Genomic DNA, 10,065 nt, shown 5'->3' on the forward strand with positions numbered 1-10,065 from the left:
ATAGCTTCTTTATCTTCTCAAGATTTGAGTACTTTTTCCCAAGTCCTTCAAAAGCATTGACAATGTTAGTAAATCTAATAAACATATCGAAAATAACTTCATTTTCATCAATTTTAAATATTTCATATTGATGAACTAACATGTCAATCTTTGTTTCTTTTACTTGACTAGTTCCTTCATGAGTAATTTCTAATTATCCCATATCTCTTTAGCGATTTTGCAAATAGACACTCTATTATGCTCAACTTCATTCAAAGCACAAAATAAGCAATTAATAGCTTTGGCATTTAAAGAGCATGCTTTCTTTTCATTTATTGACCATTCTTCCTTAGGTTTTATAGTGCTAACACCATCAACATCTTTTGTTGAAATTTTAAAACCTCCTCAACAATATCCCATAAATCATAATCAATAGAAAGCAAGAAAAATCTCATTCTATTTTCAATAACTATAATTAGTAGCACTAAAGAAAGGAGGCTTTGTAATAGATTGACTATCGGTAAAAGAGATAAAATCTAAAGTTGTCATAGCTAAAAAACAATTAAGTTTATCAAGAAATAAATATTTCAAGAAGAGCAACCTGCACTAATACCAATTATTGGATTGATATGGCAACCCTAGAGGGGGGGGGGGGTGAATAGGGTTTAATTAAACTTTTTTTTTTCTAAATTGACCCGATTAAACTATTAATACACTTTTTATAAATAATATGAAAAATTCAATTTATGCAACAAATAAGATAACAAAAATGTGATAATTTAATTCTATCAATTTTTAGCAAATAAATAAGAACAAACTAAAACATACAATAAATTGCTTAAATTAATTGCAAAAATAAAAAAGGAAAGAGTTAGAGAAGAAGACACCATAATTTTATAGTGGTTCGGTCAAACTCGACCTACTCCACTCCCCAAGTGCCTCTGGGAATTTGAATAAAATCTTTCCGACTCTTTCCACGGATTAGAGTCCAACCGTTATACCACCGCTCCTTTTACGGGTTCAAGAACAAACCCGATCATTTCCATGGTTTAGGATCAAACCGTTACAAATGTTGGAATTTTTGAAGAACACAATACAACTCTCACTAGAGTGGATTTACAAGTTTAAGCACTCAAAAAGTTTATCCTCATGATACAATAACACTCTCTCAAGAAAAGTTGAAAGAAAAAAAATCGGATCTTAGAGAGAGCAACAATTGAACTTTTGAGTTTTGGAGGATTATGAAATGTAAAATCTGTTAGTATAAAATTTGGAGAGGAAGATGGTTTATATAAAGATAGAAAAATTTTTAGAAACCACAATTAATTTGTACCATTGGATTTTGGAAAAGAAAAAGCAATGGTGGAGATTTTAAACTAAACTAGTTGTTAGATACAAACAAAATATAATATTAAATTCCTTTTCTTTTGAAATTCATTTTCTTTTTAAAATTAATCCAAAAAATAAAAAAACATACAATGTGTAAAAAACTAGCCGTTAGACACAAACATAAAATAATATTAAATTTATTTTCCTTTTAATTCATTTTCTGTTTAAATTCATTCTTTTTAAAGTCAATCCAAAAATAAAAAAACATACCATGTGTAAAAAACTAGCCGTTAAACACAAACATAAAATAATATTAAACTTATTTTCCTTTTAATTCATTTTCTTTTTAAATTCATTCTTTTTAAATCAATCCAAAAATCAAAAGTCCATCATATGTTAATCTCTTAATGATCCACCATTCATCATATATTAATTTAGCTCCGATTTGAGTGATTCAAGAGGTATTGAAATCGTTGTTCCAAGCTCTACGCTATGGACATATTAAAACACTAAGATTTTCAGTAATTAAAAATTGAGTTTGTTATCATCAAAACATTGAGTAATTAATTAATTTGAGATTAAGAGCTAAAAAGCCAACAATCAGTTCTGAATAAAAACATGTATGATACTCATTGTACTTAGTGATCTCGACCAAGCCATGCGATTTTTTCTTTATTGTATGAAGTTTCCACTTGCAACCTTCCTCCCACTTCTTACACCGAATTGTCTAAATCGTCGGTGTCGATTCAATAACCTCATATGGTGCATGACATTTACGAGCAAAACATTTGACCACGTGTTGTAGCATTTCTTTGTCTTGACAAATCATCCCTTTATACAATTGAGTATTGTCAACGTCCACATGGGCTACAATTGGGTCATGTTCTCTAATGCTATCTAGTACATTTATATCCAAATCGTTGAATGTATCTAAAAGTAACTCATGTTCACGACTATCGAAATCCAACTTTTCAAATTCATCGTCTTTTTCAGTTTTGAAATCTTTATACAGGTTGTTAGCCGCCATATCTTCATTATCACATGGCGATGCAACTGACTCCAGATCAGGATCAATACATTCCGTTGGATCTTCAAACTGGCTAAATGACGTATTCAAGTTTATATCCACCCCTATCCTATTTACATTTACATACAAATGCACTAAATTCGGCAGAGGCATTGCGATTGAGAACATCAAGTTCATAGCTTCTACATTTGAAATAGGGAATGATATAAACCTTATTGATCCTGATGGTTCTAGGTTAGGATGTCTATATGTTATTTCTATCTGGTTTGTTTCCATATCTACATTAAATGACATCCCAACCATTTCAATGAATTGTTCAAATACAATTCCATTGTTCACATTTATGCTAAAACTCCCACTTGGTGGTTGGTTATAGTCAACTCCATCAATACCATCAATCATATTACCATTTGTAAACAACAAAAATTCCAAGCATTTTCGTGCCATTTTATTGAATGGAAATACGGATGATATGCATTGATGGATTGCGTTGTGCACTCAAGTTTCCCCAGTGGAATTCAAGTATAAATTCCTCTGAGTTTCCTGGTAAGTCCAGGGTCGAACACAGGGACTTGTGAAAATAGTTGCGTTGGTGATTTTTATGAAGACTTGCGATAACCAGTAAAATAAATAAATCGTTAGGTTTGTCGTTTGCGTTAATGAAAATAAATAATGAATGCGGTAGAGTTTGAAAAGAGTTGGTAAATGGGAAATATGATGAATATGTGGTGAACGGGTTGAGAAAAGTTTCGGCTAACACTCCCTAGAACGTGTTCATACTTTGCGATCATGCAACATACATACAATAGTAAACTACCTCTCAGCATGAATGCTACGGCTTCTAAGGCTAGAACGTATGCGATACAATGCAAGCATAGCAAAGAGTCTGGTAACAATTTCTTGCTGCCAGCGTTTACACTGTTTCTACTCGTGCTCTAAAGATATTCTCGCTCTCATGAGAGTCGGCCAGCTCTCCACTCTTACGCTACAAGGTTCTCTCTCGAGTTGCCCTAGGCGATCTCCGATGCCACCACTCTTCTCTTACTCCGCTGTAAAATTGAAAAGAAAAATATGAACAGAAGTAACTGGTTAACTGGTCAATTGATCAATCCTTTTCTGAAGAATGCACTTGGTATTTATAGGGCATCAATAGAGAAAGGCGACTTCTTTCTCCCGGTTGTACAGATCTTTTATTCCTGATTAACGCGCCGAGTAATTATCACCGATAAAGCTGAATGTACTTCGTGACAGTTATCGGCTGTCAACTTAATTTGGATCCGACTGTCATCAGCTTTCTGCCCCATCGCTCTTAATTATCCTATCATCTGGATGCGCCCACCACGTTGCGCTGACCAAATTGCGAAGATCCTTCTCGGGCGATTGTTTGTGAGCACAATCAACGCAAAGTCTTGCGGTGAAGTTGCGCTCGACTGATAATTTCCTATGATCGCACTCTTGCATTGTGTTAACGCATATTCTGCACAAAAATACAAAAATCAATAGTTCTAATACGTTGAACGCATGCGACCGCAATATTATAGAATTTATGCTTAATGGATGCAATTTAACATATTTTATCAACGCAATCCATCATTTTTTAATAACTTAGCACTATGATAACGTGCATTTCTTCCTGTTATCATACCCCTAAATTTAAACAATATTTGTCCTCAAGCATAAGCTAAAGATTCCTTTAGCAAGTGCACCGCAAAGTTTTTTTCCTAGATTTGTCAAGAATACTTCATTCAAATCCTATATGCCAGAATTTCCTTAAGTCTTATTCAAGTCTCTTCATAAAATATTTCTAAGACCTAGGGACTACAAGTTTAACTTTCAAAAGGACTTTACTAAATTCTGGAACATCACATGATTTATTTCCAAAAAAAAAAAAAAAAAAAAAAAAAAAAAAAAATTCTTACTGAGGTGTCAAATGATTTTATCCTTGCACCAAAAATTTTCTTCCTATATATTTTTTCTGACCTTGTGCTGATCCGAGTGCCTTACCTTCGTTTTGGCTTGCCCCCATGTGTGTCATGCGGCTGTCTCTTATACACATCTAGATGTGTATAAGAGACAGCCTGGTGACTTACTTTCGTTTTGGCTTGCCCCCACATGTGTCATGCGGACATCCAACTACGGGTAAGTTCCTTTCATAACTTAACTCTTATCAACATGGGTTTCCCATTGCGTTGACAGTGGAGTTGTTATTCTCAAAATATATTTTCCCTTTTTTTTTTTTTGTAGAAATAACAAGGTCAAAAATAAATACCTCACCCCAAAATTTAAAATGCAGCAATGTCCTCCTTGGCAAAAGATTAAAATAAGTCATGCGATGTTCATAGAATGCATTGTAAAGAAAGTTTGAAAGGAAGCTAGCAAACCCCTAACTTCGAGAAATATTTCATGAGGTGACTATTTTAAGACTAAGTGGACTCTAGTGTATACGAAAGAAATAGAAGCATATTTTTCATCATTGAAATCATACTTGGATAAGAAACAGAATGCGGTGACTCACTAAATTTATCTATGTCAAATGATTGCGGTGATTAAAGAGGATGTGGTGATAAAACTTTGAAGGCTAAAATGCAATGTGATAGCGCAAAATTGGAAATAAAGATAAGGAAGAGTACACCCCTAAATTTTGCGTTGTCGCCCGCATTGTATTGACGCATCTAACTTTTCGGCGATCTCTCTTCTTTACGTTGCGGTGATGGAATAAGATAAGTGCTTCTTTGTGTAACATCTCCGTAATCCAGTGTCTCGATCGTTGTAAGAAAAACAAAGATAGGGTCAAATTTTTTTAAACAAAATAAAAATCGTTATCACAAATTTTTTTAGTAACGATAGTGATAGTAAAATAAGGATAAATTAGAATTGAAAAGATAGTGAAAATTCCAAGTAGTGGAGAAAAGAGTTGAAGACTTGTGGTTTCCCAAAACTTGCGTCCCTGATAAGTTGTGATCATTTGATACCGTAGGGACCACCTATTTCCTTCTTCATTCAAAGTCTCCTAGTTCTACGGAGTCGACTTGGCGATGTCAGTCTTCTCCATGGTATGCCTTTACTCGCTGCCCATTAACTTTAAATATGTTGGTTCCGTCATCATTTGATAATTCCATCGCGCCATGCGAAAGTACTTGTCGAATTATGAATAGTCCGGACCAACGTGACTTTAGCTTTCCCGGGAAGAGTCGCAGACGTGAATTGAAAAGCAAGACTTTTTGCCCGACTTGAAGGTTCTTACCGCATATGCGTTGATCATGCTAGTGCTTGGTGCGCTCTTTATAAATCTTCGTATTTTTATATGCGTTGTTCCTCCATTCTTCTAGCTCGACCAGTTGTATTTTTCATGCTTCCCCTGCCTTCTTCAAATGAAATTCAGCTTCTTTACTACCCACAGTGCCTTATATTCCAGCTCCAAAGGCAAGTGACACGCCTTACCAAATACCAGCGCATAGGGGGACATACATATGGGTGTTTAAAATGCGGTCCGGTATGCCCACAACGCATTGTCAAGCTTTGTTGCCCAGTTTTTCCATGAAGGCTTTACTACCTTCTCAAGTATCAACTTAATTTCTTGATTGGACACTTCAACTTGACCATTCGTTTGCGAACGGTATGCGGTGGCCACTTTGTGGAGGATATTGTACTTGCGTAACAGCTCCTTGATACTGTGATTGACAAAGTGTGATCCTTCATCACTTATGATGGCACGAGGAGTGCCAAAACGAGTGAAAATATTTTTCTTCAGGAACTTGGAGACTACCGCCGCATCACTTGCGGCGCATGCTGTTGCCTCTACCCACTTGGAGATGTAATCGATGGCCAATAAGATATAATGCTTATCGTTCGAAGGAGGGAATGGTCCCATGAAATCAATCCCTCATACGTCGAATAATTCCAGCTCCAAGATAGTGTTAATTGGCATTACGTTCTTCTATGATGTTACCGGTGCGTTGACACCGATCACATTTCATTGCGTAGTCAGCAGCATCCTTAAACAATGAAGGCCAAAAGTGATCCGCAACTTGATTCTCTGTCCCTTTCCGATCAATTATCTCGATATGAAATTCTTGAAGGAAGAGAACCCATCTGATCAGTCTCGACTTTGTGTCATTCTTTGTCATTAAATATTTGATTGTCGAGTGATCAGTGTGAATGAGTACCTTGGTTCCCAATAGATATGCCCGGAATTTCTCCAACGCAAAGATCATAGCTAGGAGTTCTTTTTCAGTGGTGGTATAATTTATTTGAGCAGGGTTTAGAGTTTTACTCGCATATGCGATGGGGTACAAAATAGTTTTCTTCCTTTGCGCTAATGCAGCCCCCATCACATACCCACTTGTGTCGCACATGATTTCAAATGGAATTGTTCAATCCGGTGCAATTAGTACGGGCGCGGTAATTAGCGCATCTTTTAATACTTTGAATGCATTGAAGCAATTGTTATCAAACTCAAATTTCATGTCTGCCTCTAACAACGCACTCAATGGTTGTGCTATCTTAGAAAAGTCCTTGACAAATCATCTATAGAATCTAGCATGCCCTAAGAAGCTATGCACAGCCTTCACACTGGTTGGAGATGGGAGTTTTTCAATTGGTTCAATATTTGCTTTGTCCACCTCCAACCCTTCCCTAGAGACCTTGTGTCCTAACACTATACCCTCTTTCATCATGAAGTGACATTTTTCCTAGTTGAGCGCTAGGTTCATCTCTTCACATCTCCTCAGAATTTTCTCTAAGTTGGCTAGGCAGACTTCATACGTGTTCCCATAAATGGAGAAGTCATCCATAAATATTTCCACTTGAGTCCTCGAGATATTCTGAAAAGATCGCCATCATGCACCTCTGGAACGTGCTCGTTGCATTGTAGAGGTCAAATGGCATGCGGCGAAAAGTGAATGTCCCATATGGGCAGGTGAATGTGGTCTTGTCTTTATCTTCAAGAGCTATCATGATTTGATTATATCCGGCATACCCATCCAAAAAGCAGTAAAAATAATTCCCTGCTAGCCTATCTAGCATTTGATCAATGAATGACAGAGGGAAGTGATCTTTCTTTGTAGCCGCATTCAACTTGCGTTAGTCCATGCATATGCGCCACCCAGTGATGGTTCTTTGTGGTATTAATTCATTGTTCTCGTTTGGGACTACCGTCATTTTGCCCTTCTTCAGCACACATTGCATAGGGCTGACCCACATGCTATCTGCAATGGGATAGATAATGCCCGCATCCAGCTACTTGATAATCTCCTTTTTGACGACCTTTTTCATCGCAGGGTTAAGTCTACATTGATTTTCAATTGTTGCTTTGTGGTCATCCTCAAGACGAATGTTGTGCATGCATTATGCGGGGCTAATTCCTTTGATGTCAGCGAGCGTCCAGCCGATTGCTCGCACATGTTTCTTGAGAATGCTCTTCAACGTATTCTCTTGATCTTCGTTGAGCGCAGAGGAAATTTATCACTGGCAGCTTCTCATTCTGCCCCAGAAATGCATACTTCAAATGGGTTTGGTAGGGTCTTTAATTCAAGTGTTGGTGGTTCCACGAGGGAAGTTTGCGTTGTTTTTCTTTCTTCTTTTGGCTCTTCTTCTTGTGTTGCGATCATTTCTTGTTCTTTATTTGTTTTTGCTATGATCGCATTGTAGGCAACTACAGATGCATTGGCATCCTTTTCTTCACACTCATCATTAGAGTTTTCTTCTTCGATCACATTCAGGTCATCATCAGAATCTTGCAGGTCTTCCTCATCCGAAAATCTTATGGCATGAATTATATTAAATTTGAGCTTCTATCCGTTTATGCTCAAAGTGATTTCTTCCTTGTGCACATCAATTTGAGCACGACCCGTTGATAGGAAAGGTCGCCTCAAAATGATGGGCACGTCTTTGTCGGCCTTATAGTCTAGAATGATGAAGTCAGCTGGAAAAATAAAATTTTCAATCGTGATTAGCACATCCTTCACCTTACCTTATGGATAAAACAGAGATCTGTCAGCCAATTGAAGAGTCACGGAGGTGGGCACAAGTTGCCCCACATTTAATTGTCGAAAAATTAACAGCGACATCAAACTTATGCTGGCCCCTAAGTCACACAAGGCTTGCCCAATATAGAGTCCTCCTATGGAGCAAGGAATAGTGAAGCTCCCAGGATTGCTCATCTTCGGTGGGATAATAAATTTGGAACTTTGCATTAATGCCACCGTGGAAAATTTTCTGGTGCCTCTTTTCTTAGTTACCATGTCCTTTAGAAAGTTGGCATAGACAGGCATTTCCTCAATCGCTTCACTGAAAGGAATGTTAACATGTAATTACTTTAACATAGATAAGAAGCGTTGGTACTGTACCTCTTCGTTTTTCTTCTTTCTTAGCCTCTGAGGGAAAGGTGGTAACTGAACTTTCATGGTTCCCGTTTCATTTAACTTTAAAGTCGATGCAACCTCAGGTTCCACTACTTCATTTTCTCTTTCTTCTTCTTGTGTTACCGCAATCTCAGGCTCTATTGCGATGGAAGTTGTTCTACTATGCTTCTTATTTTCCCCCTCCACAGTCTTTCCACTGTGCAATGTCACAACCTGAAATTTCTCCTTACCTGATCCCCCTGGGTTGCATGGAAGTTCGGTAGAACTTGGCAACGCCCCTTGCGGTCTACTTTTCAGCTCACTTGCAATCTGGCACATTTGTAATTCGAGGTTGCAGATGGATGTAGCCTGACTTTGAAGCAGTGTCTCGTTTTTCTCTATATATTGCTTAAATAGGCTCTCTAGAGAAGAAGATTGCGTTGGTTGTTGTGAGCTACTTGCTTGGTTGCTCTGTTGACCATTGTTGCTTTGGAAGAATCCTGGTGGTCCTTCTTTTTGCGCCACAGATTGAAAATTTTGTTGTTGTTTCTTCCAAGAAAAATTAGGGTGGTTTCTCCACCCGGGGTTATAAGTGTTTGAAAAGGGATTATTCTTTACAAAATATACAGACTGTGGATTTTGCGGGCAATCTTCCATCGCATGCCCATCACCGCAAGTCGCATACCTTGCGGTGTTTTGACTTATTGCGTTGATTTTCCCACCTTGCGGTGTTGGGCTGTTGATTGCCATTCCTTGAATTAAATTCATCATTGCGGTCATTTGGTTTTGTAATGAAACAATGACACCGTTATCTGTGTCAGAATCTTTAAGTCTCAATCTCTGGTTACTCTTCCTTCTGTCTTCATAGTTCTTGGAGATGCGGTCCAGGATATTCTTCGCCTCATCGTAAGTTTTGTCAAGCAGACCACCAGTGGCTGCCGCATTGGTAGTGGTCTACGAAGCGGGATTCAAACCGTGATAGAAAATTTCTATTTGAAGGTAGTCTGGAAGACCATTATGTGGACAATCTCGGACCAACCTTTTAAACCTCGTCCAAGCATCGCTGAGTGATTCGTCCATATCTTGTTCAAAATTAGTAATATGCTTCCTTTGTCTTGCGTTCTCGATAGGTGGAAAATACTTCTTCATGAATTTTTCCATTACTTGCTCCCAAGAAGTAATCTCTCTTGGTTCGAGTGAATACGCCCATTTCCTAGCTTGATCACAAAGAGAAAATGGAAACAACGTTAGTTGAACTTCTTAGTAGAGATTTTCGGGAACACAAGAGTATTGAAGATTTCTGATAACTTGTAGAAATACAAGTTATTTATGCCACCTTATCTAGATATTGTGGCCAAAAGTTAGTAAATATGTGACGATTGTATGAAG

The 10,065-nt window shown here is 37.5% G+C and overlaps 1 non-coding gene across 1 annotated transcript; it reads left to right on the plus strand.

Annotated features, from left to right (window-relative positions):
• Positions 1-9,685: 9,685 nt before the first annotated feature.
• Positions 9,686-9,792, plus strand: LOC120080671. Its single transcript, XR_005482621.1, has one exon. It is a non-coding gene; the product is annotated as a small nucleolar RNA R71 (small nucleolar RNA).
• Positions 9,793-10,065: the final 273 nt, after the last annotated feature.

The sequence above is a fragment of the Benincasa hispida genome, chromosome 6 (genome assembly GCF_009727055.1).
Source record: "Benincasa hispida cultivar B227 chromosome 6, ASM972705v1, whole genome shotgun sequence".
Classification (NCBI taxonomy): Eukaryota; Viridiplantae; Streptophyta; class Magnoliopsida; order Cucurbitales; family Cucurbitaceae; genus Benincasa; species Benincasa hispida.